A 15,042-nucleotide genomic window follows, 5' to 3' on the forward strand; every position below is an offset into this window, starting at 1 on the left:
GAATTTGTAAGCATTTATTTAATAATAAAAAACATAAAGGTCATGTTAACTGACTGATATTACCGTAATTTCTGGACTATTAAGCGCACCTGAATATAAACCGCACCCACTGAATTATTAAAAAATATGTATTTTGCACATAAATAAGCCGCACATGTCTATAAGCCACAGGTGCCTACCGGTACATTGAAACAAATTAACTTTACACAGCCTTTAAACGAAACACGGCTTGTAACAAAAATAAATAGGCTTTAACGAAAAATCCATAAATTAGCCTCGTCATTGTAAAAACCGGGAGGTTCAAAGCCTGGGAATAAAGTAGCGGTTTATAGTCCGGAAATTACGGTATCTCATAGAACAAAATGTATAAGATCTTCCAAGCCTGTGTTAACCTCAGACCTTATTTTTGACGTTTATCCCAAAACCCTATTATTTCTCCATTTTTCCCATTCCCATAGGAATGAGGTAACTCATTTCCAGTTTTTAGGACTACAAGTTGGTGAGCTCTACTTACGCCGACGTCGGTCCCTCTCCTTGTTCAGGCGGCGTTCGGCGTTCGGCGTCACCGGCCTTCTAGCCCTCGCCGATCCACTTTTAATTTTCCATTTGTTTTGTCTTTGTTTTACACACTTGGTTTCAATTCACCAATTACATGTTCATTATTTAACCCTCTGTTTTCCCCATGGTTTTTGTGCGTGATTTTTTTATGTATGTTCGGTCCGTTATTGTGGGCTCGGTATTACGACATGTTATTGGAATATTTGAGTAAAGTTACTTGTGTCATTGTTCATTTGCTGTCACGTTCTGACCCTAGTTCTTCTGGTATTTATTTGTTTCAGTTGGTCAGGACGTGAGTTGGGTGGGTATTCTATGTTTTCTGTTTCTAGGTTGGGTTTCTTGTTTGGCCTGATATGGTTCTCAATCAGAGGCAGGTGTTAGTCATTGTCTCTGATTGGGAACCATATTTAGGTAGCCTGTTTTCTGTTGGGGCACCAGATGTGTCGGTTGTCACTTTTGTTGTTTTGTAATTTGAAGTGTTCAGTTTTTTGATGATTATTAATTTAAGATGAACACTAACCACGCTGCGCTTTGGTCCTCTATCTCCAGACGACAACCGTTACATTTGCCAAGGAGGAGGATGAAATCCGCAGGTTTTATTTCCGCTATATTCATTTATAATATAACAGACTTGTTTGCATAGTTATTTCTTAAAATTCTGATTCCATAATATATATAGGGTTCACCCAAGTAAATGCTGACAGGAATTAATAATTGATATTTATTCATTATCAATTTGATCATTTATCGAGGGGAGTTGGTTGTTCTTCTGAATATCGAGCCTTGCAATGAAATTTGTATTTACTCAAATAGATTATTCTCATTAATGATTTAGTCTTGTTGACTACATTTCTGGGAGAAAAATAAATAGAAATGAATGTCCCTCGACATTCAAATCGAGGCAACCCATTTGCTTGGTAATCTTCAGCCTCTTTGCAACAGCCTTTCTCTACAGTGTAACCTCTCCTGTTTCCCCCCTCTGCTTTCTCCATCTCCACAACTAGTCTTTTAGACAACACCCCATTTTAGACTACACCACGCTGTGTGAATGAAACCCAGACACAAATATCCACACCTCTACAGCACTCCCCATCTTTCTGTCTGACCTTCTTTCTCTCGCTCACACACACACACACACACAAACACACTCTCTTACTCTGCCTTTTTGCATTTCCTCCACTTATACATACACCCCCCTCTCTTTGTGCCGCAACTCTTATTGCTTATGTAAATCTTTCCAATATTCCTCTTCTTAGATGGAACATACAGGATCTCTACAATTTATATTGGTGTACTCTTCCGTATACCTCCACATGTTATATTTATTTTTGCTCCATGTTATGTCATTTACATATACTCTGTGGAATCTGATAATACCTCTGATCATAAGCAGCTGTATGGCTCGATATATTGAAAGTCCCAAATAGTATCATGGAAAACAGACTGTTTCATGAATAATCTACATCTAACCCAACATATATACAAGTTACAATTAACTGCCAAATGAAAATTGTGATAATGTTATTTTACTGCACCTGTTGTCAGGAACGTCATCAAGGAAATGACCGGACCAAGGTGCAGCGTGGTAAGCGTACATTCTCTTTATTTTAAATGTCGCCAACAAAACGAACGTGAAGTTCTGTAAGGCTATACCTGCCACTAACAAAGACAACAACCCACAAATTAAAAAAGGCTGCCTAAGTATGATTCCCAATCCGAGACAACAGACAGCAGTCCCTGATTGAGAATCATACCCGGCCAAAAACAAAGAACCAGAAAGCATAGACTTTCCCACCCGAGTCACATCCTGACCAAACAAACATAAAGAATAAAAGTATCTCTACGGTCAGGGCGTGACACCTGTAGAGTTACCGATTTGGATTTTAGTGCTAATATTATTTTACTGTACCTGTTGGGCTGCATTTACACAGGCAGCCCAATTCTAATCTTTTGCCCAATTATTGGCAAAATATCTATTCTGATTGGTCAAAAGACCAATTAATGGCAAAAGATCAGAATCAGTCTGTCTGTGTACATGCAGCCTAGAGATACAGATCTGTAATTATAACACAGAGGCCTATACCAGTACCATTCACAGATACAGTATCCCTGTGTGGCTGCAGATGGTTTTTCTACAATGCAGCCTTCCAAAACTGTTGCCTCCATTTATAGAAATCTCCCTCAATGTGATATCTAAAATGTTTTATTTTTCCATGATTCATATTTTCCAAAAGTGGTGTATCTTAACCTATGGTGTAACTGCTGTCCTGTCCACAGTAAACTGTTAACTTTGTCAGTGCCGAAGAGCTCCAGATGTTGTGACTTAGGTATCTTAACAGATGCTATCCTTAATACTTAATTAAATGCACATTAAGCACAAACTATCTGTGCTATAGATAGCTTGGTTGTTTAGCAACAAAACAGACTGGGTTGGCTTAGACTCTTGACAACTATATTTAATCTCCAAATGTTTATTGAAAACATCAATATATTTGCACAATGAGCACTTGTCTCTCAAATACATCATTACAGTTGTTGGTTAGCTGGATAGTGGATTTTGTCCATATTAGTATATATATATATATATATATATATATATATATATTATATATATTATATATATATTATATATATATATTATATATATATTATATATATATATATATACAGTGCCTTGTGAAAGTATTCGGCCCCCTTGAACTTTGCGACCTTTTGCCACATTTCAGGCTTCAAACATAAAGATATAAAACTGTATTTTTTTGTGAAGAATCAACAACAAGTGGGACACAATCATGAAGTGGAACGACATTTATTGGATATTTCAAACTTTTTTAACAAATCAAAAACTGAAAAATTGGGCGTGCAAAATTATTTAAAACTTTGTAGCGCCACCTTTTGCTGTGATTACAGCTGTAAGTCGCTTGGGTATGTCTCTATCAGTTTTGCACATCGAGAGACTAACATTTTTTCCCATTCCTCCTTGCAAAACAGCTCGAGCTCAGTGAGGTTGGATGGAGAGCATTTGTGAACAGCATTCAGTTCTTTCCACAGATTCTCGATTGGATTCAGGTCTGGACTTTGACTTGGCCATTCTAACACCTGGATATGTTTATTTTTGAACCATTCCATTGTAGATTTTGCTTTATGTTTTGGATCATTGTCTTGTTGGAAGACAAATCTCCGTCCCAGTCTCAGGTCTTTTGCAGACTCCATCAGGATTTCTTCCAGAATGGTCCTGTATTTGGCTCCATCCATCTTCCCATCAATTTTAACCATCTTCCCTGTCCCTGCTGAAGAAAAGCAGGCCCAAACCATGATGCTGCCACCACCATGTTTGACAGTGGGGATGGTGTGTTCAGGGTGATGAGCTGTGTTGCTTTTACGCCAAACATAACGTTTTGCATTGTTGCCAAAAAGTTCAATTTTGGTTTCATCTGACCAGAGCACCTTCTTCCACAAACTTTAAACTTTTGTGGCAAACTTTAAATGACACTTTTTATGGATATCTTTAAGAAATGGCTTTCTTCTTGCCACTCTTCCATAAAGGCCAGATTTGTGCAATATACGACTGATTGTTGTCCTATGGACAGCGTCTCCCACCTCAGCTGTAGATCTCTGCAGTTCATCCAGAGTGATCATGGGCCTCTTGGCTGCATCTCTGATCAGTCTTCTCCTTGTATGAGCTGAAAGTTTAGAGGGACGGCCAGGTCTTCCTTCCATTTCAATATTATGGCTTGCACAGTGCTCCTTGGGATGTTTAAAGCTTGGGAAATCTTTTTGTATCCAAATCCGGCTTTAAACTTCTTCACAACAGTATCTCGGACCTGCCTGGTGTGTTCCTTGTTCTTCATGATGCTCTCTGCGCTTTTAACGGACCTCTGAGACTATCACAGTGCAGGTGCATTTATACGGAGACTTGATTACACACAGGTGGATTGTATTTATCATCATTAGTCATTTAGGTCAACATTGGATCATTCAGAGATCCTCACTGAACTTCTGGAGAGAGTTTGCTGCACTGAAAGTAAAGGGGCTGAATAATTTTGCACGCCCAATTTTTCAGTTTTTGATTTGTTAAAAAAGTTTGAAATATCCAATAAATATCGTTCCACTTCATGATTGTGTCCCACTTGTTGTTGATTCTTCACAAAAAAATACAGTTTTATATCTTTATGTTTGAAGCCTGAAATGTGGCAAAAGGTCGCAAAGTTCAAGGGGGCCGAATACTTTCGCAAGGCACTGTGTGTATATATATGACATTAGTTAAAACACCTAAAAACAAGACATGGTTGTAATGTAGTCTGTGTAGCTGGTGTAGAGGAATCAGGCTCAGGACAGCAGATATGAGTAAATAAACATATTTTACTCAAAATAGACAAATGCAATACCAAATAAGCGAGCCCACATAAGCGGACCATATTACATAAAAACAATCACTCACAAACAAACATGGGGGAACAGAGGGTTAAATAATGAACAAGTAATTGGGGAATTGAAACCAGGTACGTAAGACAAAACAAATGGAAAATAAAAAGTGGATCGGCGATGGCTAGAAGGCCAGTGACGTCGACCGCCGCCCGAACAAGGAGAGGGACCGACTTCGGTGGAAGTCGTGACAATGGTATCAATAAGAAGACACAACGAGCCACCTACGATTCCTCACATGGCAGCTTCTTGTCTTGTTGCTAGCTATCTGACTGTTCAGAATCATACCATGCATGCCTTCCAGCCAGCATCATAATCGTGACATCAGCCAACCCGTCTATTGTGGCCGGTGTATTGAGAAATGGCCAGTGAGCTACAGTCCTCAATAAAACACTGTGCCCGGAATTAACCCCATCTTTGTTCTAGCTTGGGGATACCCTGCTTTTTCAATCATGAAGATCAAACAGTATCACTGTTACTATATGGAGCTCACTGTCAGTGCAGGTTGAACCCTATTGGTGCATATGGTTTCTTAGTATTCAGAGAATGGTACAGTTGAAGAAAGACAGAAACATGACAGAGAATCACAAATGTGCAGTGACTCATTTATTACTGTTGAATGTAGCATAACACATGACTTGCACATCTATAGGATGATATTTACCCATTGATACCACTTGCTATTTAAAAGATCAGAGGCATCAAACACAATATTTTCATCCTCTCATTTAAAGCCTGTTTACTGTACATTAAATTGTCCAATGCTCCCCTCTAGAGGCTAGTTGTGTAAGAACATGCATATGATCAAACTTACTAAAGAGGAGATATTGGATTTATGGATCAAGTAAGTTATTGTCTATATTATGGCACAAAGGATGTGGTGTACTGCCCTTCAACAATATAATTACAATGAAATGAAGGGGTATCCGAGCAAATAATGTTTGATAACTAGAACTTATTACCATTCTATTACCACTTCATTCTGTGTTATGTAAAGCGCTATGTTTTTTTAATACATCCACTTACTAAAGAGAATGGCATGGACCATTCACCACCCTGTCCATCAAACATTGGTCTTAGCAGCACTGTTAAATTCATTACAATCTTGCAGACTCTTGAAATGATCAGGAACTCAGTTCCATAGATGGACTCAACAGTTACCATTCGTGACCCCTCATGAACATATACCTTTACATTGCAAATATGTTACCAGGTCGCTGTGTATTCAGAGCCAGTCCATGCAGACATTTGTTTCACATTAAGAAAAAAAACCCACAAGTGCTCAAAACCAAACAGTGCAGTAAGCTTTGGAATATGGCAGAGGATGGATAAGGCCAATATGTAAAAAAAAAAAAATCCCAACTTTGAATAACTATTATTTTCAAATACAGTTCCGGTCAAATATATTGGCACCCACAGAGTTTTTTTCTTGAAACATTCCATGCTTCTTGATGTGTGTTTGGGGTCGTTGTCCTGCTGGAAGAACCACAACCTGCGAAGGAGACACAGTTTTGTACACTGGGCTTAACAGTACCAAAAGCAGCAAAGCAACCCCATTGAACTCTTCAATTGGTCATCGGTAAACATAGCACATGATTTGTGTTACCAAAGTGTCCTAATTTTGTTTCATCAGTCCAGCGGCTTGTTTGGGTGGGTTTTTGCGAAGTTCAATAGGGTTTCTTGTGTCTATTTCAGCGATGGGGTCTTGCTATGTTTACCGAAGACAACAAAAAGCATTCAAAGAAAAGAACACTCTACGTCCTTGTGCTTGTCTCCACCCCCCCTCCAGGTGTCACCCATCTTCCCCATTATCCCCTGTGTATTTATACCTTGTGTTTTCGGTCTGTCTGTGCCAGTTCGTCTTGTTTGCCAAGTCAACCAGCGTTTTTCGCCAAGCTCCTGTTTTTCCCGTCCTCCTGGTTCTGACCCTTGCCTGTCCTGACTCTGAGCCCGCCTGCCTGACCATTCTGCCTGCCCTCGACATCGAGCCTGCCTGCTGCCCTGTACCGTTTTGGACTCTGACCTGGTTATGAACTCTTGCCCGTCCCCGACCTGTCTTTTGCCTTCCCGTCAGACTATAATAAATATCAGAGCTCAAACCATCTGCCTCCCGTGTCTGCATCTGGGTCTCGCCTTGTGTCGTTATATTTCGATGGATTTCATTGTAGTAGGCTTTGTTTTTGTTTTTTACACGGCGTCAGGCATGGATCATCAAGGCATTTTGTAATGGAACTTATGAGTTAAGCTTGTGTAAAGTAAGCTCAAAATAGGTTAAGCTCTGCTACACAGCAAAACATTCATCACCACATATTTATCTAGTTTTCATTTCAACATTTTATAACTTGACTTTACTCAAGTTGGTATCGTTCGCCAGGTTTGTTCTATAGAAGTCCTGAATCCTCTTCCAAAGCTCGACCTCTGCTGCTGCGGGGGCCTTGGGCTTACATCCCCACACAACAGGCTTTCCGGTAACACAATGGATACTGGACAGGCAGAAGGGCATGTAGGGTGTCTCCAAGTAGTGTCTTGCCCCAGGGTAAAATACTGACTTGTTATCCTTCCCATGACGCTTGAGTTGTTTGTTCCATTGCCTGATCTGCAAAATAACAACTCTCCCAGTTTTGGTCATCCTCTGCAGCAACAAAGAGAAACCTTCCATTGGCTCTCTCAATTGGGATGAGTGTTGCGTGATTCTCCTCTGCCATGGGGTCATTCATACCATATTTCACATTTTAAGGCCCCGGACTTGGTAGCAAAGACTCTTTTGGTAACAAACATAAGGGGGAGTATGACTGTGCCTTTGTAGTGAAGAAGAATCACGGCATTGTCATTGCAACCATTGACAGACCCATACCAGCAGCATACCATAGCAGCATATGGAAAGTGCAAGTGCGCCACTTTTGGACAGTGATAGAATGATTTGAAGTAATTACATGACTGAGAAACTAAGCAATTACAAACTAGTTTCCACCTTATTACCATGTTGTTACCACTTTATTTTGTAACAAAGTAATACCAAAATGGTAATATGGAAATCAAATCAGAGGATTATTTACTGCTTACCTATGGCTGATTTTTCAAGAACTTGAATCGCCTCCTCCGAATACTCCAGATGGATCTCGGTCACGTTTTTAGGAAGATTATAGCCATATAATAAAGACCACAAACACTGTTGGCGAGAAGATAATCTTTAGTTTCAGACCACTTCCGTATGTGCTAAAGTCATCTTTGAACTGTGCTGGTCACTCAACTGTGCAATTGTCCACAACCGCAAGTCAGCAGGTGCATCTGAGAGATAAAGTAACAGATGACAAAGGCATTGTATTCAGGTCCCCAGCTACCTACGAGGCCGACTGCTGTGGAAAGATTTTTCTAGCAGAGCTTCATCTCTAGGTGGCAGCTACATTGGAGCAGAACCTATGGGGCTTTTGTGATCTCTGAAACCAAACACCTTGCACACTAAATGTTTGTTAAGATGGCTGTATGGCCTTGCCTTATCCACTTCAGTATACCTTCCAAGGATAGTCCAGGGATAGTGGCTGAAGTAATAAATGAAAGACTGGAGGGGGATATACATTCAAGGAGAGGAAGATCCTATACTGTCAAATAGAGGAGGATTTTTGGAGTTCTATTTGTACCGCCTGGTTGGAGTTACAAGTTGGACTTTACCATCAACATGTGATATGTGCTGATTGATTTTCAATGTTTTAGGAGAGTATATTTCCTTCTTCACAGGAATAGCTCCACACACAGCTGCTTTAGACTTACACATACGGAAGAGGTCTGAAACTAAAGCTTCTCTTCTTGCCAACATAGTGTTTTGTTTGTGGTCTTTACAGTGTCATTATATGGCTGTAATGATCTTCAAAAAAAGGGGAGGGGGTTCAACCACAAAGATGAGGGAGGTTTTTCAATGCCTCGCAAAGATGGGTGGAATGTTGAAGTTACTAATCACATTTTGGATGGTGTATAAATACACCCAGTCACTACAAAAAATACAGGAGTATAAATACACCCTAAGGCCAATGGTGACTTTAAAACAGTTACGGAGTTGAATGTCTGTGATATGAGAACTGAGGATGGATCAATAACATTGTAGTTGCTCCACAATACTAACCTAATTGACAGAGTGAAAAGAAGGAAATCCAATATAACACATGAGTATTTACTCTCCATATTTTCAAACATAGTGGTGGCTGCATCATGTTATGGGTTTGCTTGTAATTGTTAATGACTAGGGAGTTGGCGCTAAGCACAGGACAAATCCTAGACGAAAACCTTGTTCAGTCTGCTTTCCTAGCAGACACTGGGATATGAATTTCCCTTTCAGCAGGCCAATAACCTAAAACACAAGGCCAAATCTACACTAGAGTACTTACCAAGACAGTGAATGTTCCTGAGTCGCGGAGTTACAGGTGTCTTTATTCTACTTGAAAGATCTATGGCAAGACTTGAAAATGGCTGTGATCCAATGAAAAAACCAATGATCAACAACCAACAACCAACTTGACAGAGCTTGAAGAATTACAAAAATAATGTGCCAAAATTGTACAACCCAGGTATGCAAAACTCTTAAGAGAATTACCCAGAAAGACTCACAGATGTAATCACTGCCAAAATTGCATCTACAAAGTATTGACTCGGTGTGAATACGTATGTAAATGAGATATTTCTGTATTTAATTTTCAATACATTTGCAAAATGTTCTAAAAACGTGTTCGGGAAAACCAGAACTAATGCATAATCTTTTGCTCTTCAATCTGAGCCAGATTACTCGGACCCTATGAGAATGGAGGGGAACCAAGGATGTCCAATCATATTTCAGGTGCATCCGAACAGGGCCAGACTAATGCATTTGGGATACCGGGGAACCTATCTCCAGGGAAACCCAACCCCAAAAAATCATTTCGGCGGAAAAGTTCCTGCAGTTCAACACATTTTGCCTTGGGGTAGAGAGAAAAATGTTCTGTTTTATAGCGCATCTCAGTTTTAAAGCCAATTTCTGGAATTCTACAGATTGATATTAACCCTTTAGACCCCAATATAATTCTAGAATGCTGCTGTAGGTTACTGAGAATTTTCAAGACAAAGCCAATTCTCACATATCAAACAGACATTGCGCAAAAACAAAGAACAAATGACAATAACATGTTAGCTTAGTTTTAAAGACCACTACCTCTTCTTTAATATGACACCACATTCATGTCAATAGGAGAAACACTCATGTGTCTCCCAAAAAACATTTAACACTCAAACTAGAGAATTTAAATTGTATATTGAAACAGTTATCCAAAATGTGACCAGAGGACAATATTCAGAAAGTATTTCAAAACTCACACAAAGTAGGCTTTTTGATTGACAACAATTCTTACTTCTAACTATTCAGAGATATTCAAAATGTAAATAATCTCTCTCAATGAGATTTAGTACAAACCAGGCATGAAACAAAATGTAGAAATAGTAGCCTACTTTGACAACAATTCAGTGAATGCAGACAAATAGAGAGAAGATACAAAACACATTTTTAGTATCCCTATAAGATTTGTAGGACAAATTCATATTTCACACTGTCACTTTAGTGGTTGCATTTAGCCTACAACATGTTGTGGAACTTCTGGAAACACTGCCCCCTCCTGCAAAGTGTCACAGAACACGTAGAGCACCCAAAGGAGGTTTCTACACATCTCCCACTCATTGCCCTGTATCCACTCCAGATGCACACCATCTTGCGCCCTTCAAACTTCACCAGGGAGTGGACCTATGTTCAAATGATGGAGTAACGACACTGAAGCCAAGTGAATGTACAAGCTGCATTTTGAATGTCTTCAGGGACCAGCGCCTGCGATTTCTGGGAAAGGGCCTCGCACTGGTCTACTGACGCCGCCCTCAGAGTACCATAAATAGGTAGCAATATGCCATGCAACCGCTTTGAGCAGTTACTATGTAGGTACATGCACTTTTCGAAACCAAATGCAACAAGACAAATTGCACAAAGTAAGCCGTGTGGTACAATTGTGAATGGTGAGAATTGGAGAAGCACTCCATGAAAACATAGGCTCCCCTCTCTGGTGTGCTCTCCTTCTCTCCATGTTCCTCTTCCTCTCTATGTTCCTCTCACTCCACTCGCTTCTCCCTCCTCTTCCTCGCTCCCTCCACACCTCTATCCCTCCTATCATCTAAGTCCTTTTCCCCCCTTCTTTCTGCTTCGGAGCCATGACTCTCCACATCACTTCCCTCGCTTCCACTGACCTAGAGGAACATAAGGAGAGAGTGAGAGGACAAATTAGGATACAATTGTGGTCATAATCTCTCTCTCAACCCTTCCTCTCTTTATTTTTCTCAGCCATACACCCTAATAATCATCATCTCTTAGGTACTGGAGGAAGGGAAGGACCATTCTCCTCAAATGTAAATAGTGAAACATCAAAAAAAAGGTTATCCTCTATAGATAAAACTATACTAAATATATTCACGTCACCAAATAATAGATTAAAACACACCATTTTGCAATGAAGGTCTACAGTAGCCTCAGCAGCACTCTGTAGGGTAGCACCATGGTGTAGCTGGTTGACAGCTAGCTTCTGTCCTCCTCTGGGTACACTGACCTCAATACAAAACCTAGGAGGCTCATGGCACTCACCCCCTTACATAGACTTACAGTGGTTCCTCCTTTAAAAGTTGCATCATATTGCACCACACCCTGTGTGCCCCTGCAGCCTTCTGTGGCACGTCATTTAATTCTCAGCCACTTCTTCTGTTACTGCACGTTATTGCTAGTTTGACCACCAGAGGGCATCTTTGAGAAGCATTTGATAGTATTCCGTATTGGCATTACCAGAGAATTTAAAACCTGTTGTAATAATAGTATATTGGATTGATTTTATGACATTTAGCTGATTTAATATTTGATTAATATTATGGTGTTTCCATTCAGAGAACATTTGTCAGTTTGTAAATTCAGACAGTTTTGCTCCAGTTTCATAATATGACCATATTTCCCAGCTGCTTACCATCGTTTTGAAGTAATCGTGAAAAAACAGGCCTTATTTATTTTTCACCCTGCCAGCTCCTATTAGTTCTATTGAGCACCGTGGCACCAACTCGACTTCCGAACGTTCTATTCCCAGCTTATTGTTCAACGTTCTTCGCTATTGTTGGCAATGAGACCTGCTCACGTTGTTTTATAGTTAACATGTAAACATATAAACAAAATGTAAACAACAAAAATAATATTGTAACTGCGATCCTCCCATTGTTTCCTATGGGGGAAATATTGGCATGTCTGTTATTTCGCCAAATATCTCGCAATGTGTATATTTGGATTTTTTTCAAGTCGGGTGTAACCGGTGTAAAATGGCTAGCTAGTTAGCAGGGTGCGCACTAATAGCGTCTGAGACCTTGAAGTAGTTGTCCCCCTTGCACTGCAAAGGCTGCGGCTTTTGTGGAGCATTGGGTAACAATGCTTCGGGGGTGGCTGTTGTCTCCTCTTTGTAATTATGTAAGTCTGGGCAGTGAGCTCGTTTCTCATTGATTGCTAGACCAGAAGTAGTCAGAAGTTTTTATTTTTTCCCATAAATTTTCATTACGCAGACAGTTGACACCATCGAGGTGCAGATGTTTACTTTCTACACAAGTAGTTTTTTTCCCAGTTTCGTCCGACGAACAGATTGTAGTGGTAAAATAAAAAGGAGTACGTTTTTTTAATGGTATTCTAAGCATCACTCCAGTCAAAACAGGCTCTGCAAGCATTCGATTTCATTAATTTGCTATGGGCTCGCGCCAGTGTTCCAGTTTAGCCAACATTCTTAAGCCGTTTTTCAGCCTTGGGTGAATTTTGACTCAAGCTATTGTCCAGCCTGTAGCTAGCCAGTGCGAATTTACGAAAGCACCCAAAAGTCCATTGAGAAAGCACAACAACTATACAATTTAGCTAAGCTAAGAAGGACGAGAATAATCAAGTCAATAAATGTTGGGTAGTTAGATACATCAAACTCGCCAGTATATAGAATGTTAGGTAGCTAGCATACTGCTGTAATGATATGCTGTGTGGTTCGTAAGGACAGTGTAGCTAACAAATTGTCAGCCAACATAATGTGTAAGGTAACTTATTTGAAAAGTCATTACTTTACTACATTGAGTAACTAACCCTTGGTCGTTTGGGCATATCTGGTCTGTGATAGGGATGGGATGGGTTCGGTCATATCTCAGTTATTGTTTTCATATCTATAAAAAATAAGCTGTTTTATTTACTTTCAGAGAGCAAGCTGACCAAGAGGTCGAAAATGTAGATATTGTCAGATGTTTACTGTCCGAGGAACAGGCCGTGAAAGCTTTATTTCTGGCAAAAGTGTCCATAACCAGAGGTAATTAAACTGTTCTGTGTTATTTTTCTCCATCTCTGCCTGTATTGTACATGGAGCCTGTCTTACATGCATTAATTAAAAAATCCTTAAGATAATTTTCAGATTTACATCACAAACACAGCCATTTTCACTGGACTATCTGTTGCTGCCAAGTCATGATTTCCCTGGGGGTTAACCTTGAAATAACTAAGTGGTGAGATACATTGCCCTCTATATTTAAATATTTCAGGTACACTCCGTTAGGTGCCTGCGTCAAATACAGTATCTTCTATTGACATTATCTTCTATTGTTTGTCCTCATGTGTCTGTTTTTCAGCTTAAAGTACTCTGTAGCCACTTAGTGTGGACACCAGGTGAGGCCACACACACACACACACACACACACACACACAAGAACAGTCTCTCTTCTTCACTTCATCCCTCTCCCCCTTCTCCCAAAATCCTCGAGGTTACATCAGCTCTTTCGGTGAACCCCTTGCGCACCTGAACTGGCTGACAGAGGGCACAGCATGATCATAGGTGAGATGTCACTTGGTCGGGTCAACAGGAGTATTATTAAAGAGATGCTTTACATTGAAATACAGACAGAGATCTAGTATTCCCGGAGTTAATGATCGAAGGTCAGTTTTGCATTTCACCTCCAGATTTAAGAATAAAAAAGCCCAGGCTTAATCATGCTCTCTCGTCTGCAGGTATGTTTTGATGTGAGAGAGGAAGCCAGTCCCGTCATCGCCACCTCTCCCGCTCTTAAGATAACCTTCGGCCAACTGGGGGCCCAAGGCTGGTTAGGAGACACAGCAATTGTGATGAACTGAGAGAATATTAGGGTAGCACTGTAATTCATGAATCATATGCTGTCTGCTCTGTTCTTGCCTCTTTCCCTTTGTCTTCTATACCTCTCTCCCCACCTCGTCTTTCTTCCTCGTTTTATAATGCACACCATATGTGCATTGAAGTACAGATTGAACTTGTATTTATAATATTACAATTATCATAATTATATTGCATTTATAACACCTGAATAATGAACTTTTTTCAATAAAGCATTTCACATTCTCCACTGGTTGAAATTAAGTATCTCATTGAAATACTATCCTGTGTCCTCAGATTAATGCAGATTAAGGGAGTTAGATATGCATAGTTTTTCTTTCTGTATATAGGAATTACAAATCAATCACGTTTCTAGTCTATTGCATAGTTACAATGTGTAATCATTGAGGTCCCATGAGCAGAAAACACTGTTGAAGCGTATAATTGTAATACATACAGTTGGAAGTCGGAAGTTTACATACACCTTAGCCAAATACATTTAAACTCAGTTTTTCACAATTCCTGACATTCAATCCTAGTAACAATTCCCTGTCTAAGGTCAGTTAGGATCACCACTTTATTTTAAGGATGTGAAATGTCAGAATAATAGTAGAGAGGATGATTTATTTCAGCTTTTATTTCTTTCATCACCTCCCAGTGGGTCACAAGTTTACATACACAATTAGTATTTGGTAGCATTGCCTTTAAATTGTTTCACTTGGGTCAAATGTTTCGGGTAGCCTTCCATAAGCTTCCCACAATAAGTTGGGTACATTTTGGCCCATTCCTCCTGACAGAGCTGTTGTAACTGAGTCAGGTTTGTAGGCCTTCTTGCTCAAAAATGCTTTTTCAGTTCCGCCCACATATTTTCTATGGATTGAGGTCA

The 15,042-nt window shown here is 39.8% G+C and overlaps 2 long non-coding RNA genes and 1 pseudogene across 4 annotated transcripts; 1 reads left to right on the plus strand and 2 right to left on the minus strand.

The window, feature by feature from the left end:
- Positions 1-4,908: 4,908 nt before the first annotated feature.
- LOC118946504 lies at positions 4,909-7,897 on the minus strand (annotated as a pseudogene).
- A 2,242-nt stretch (positions 7,898-10,139) lies between these two features.
- On the minus strand, positions 10,140-12,393 carry LOC110488485. The gene is made up of 2 exons (XR_002468421.2): positions 11,484-12,393; positions 10,140-11,232 (listed from the first exon to the last, which is right to left on the minus strand). It is a non-coding gene; the product is annotated as an uncharacterized LOC110488485 (long non-coding RNA).
- LOC118946505 lies at positions 12,374-14,440 on the plus strand. Of its 3 annotated transcripts, XR_005041369.1 has the most exons (5): positions 12,374-12,481; positions 13,240-13,346; positions 13,449-13,539; positions 13,663-13,865; positions 14,039-14,440. It is a non-coding gene; the product is annotated as an uncharacterized LOC118946505 (long non-coding RNA). The 3 variants fall into 3 exon arrangements; XR_005041368.1 differs by having other exon boundaries at positions 13,663-14,440; XR_005041370.1 differs by lacking the exon at positions 12,374-12,481 and adding an exon at positions 12,545-12,673 and having other exon boundaries at positions 13,663-14,440.
- Positions 14,441-15,042: the final 602 nt, after the last annotated feature.

The sequence above is a fragment of the Oncorhynchus mykiss genome, chromosome 32 (genome assembly GCF_013265735.2).
Source record: "Oncorhynchus mykiss isolate Arlee chromosome 32, USDA_OmykA_1.1, whole genome shotgun sequence".
Classification (NCBI taxonomy): domain Eukaryota; kingdom Metazoa; phylum Chordata; class Actinopteri; order Salmoniformes; family Salmonidae; genus Oncorhynchus; species Oncorhynchus mykiss.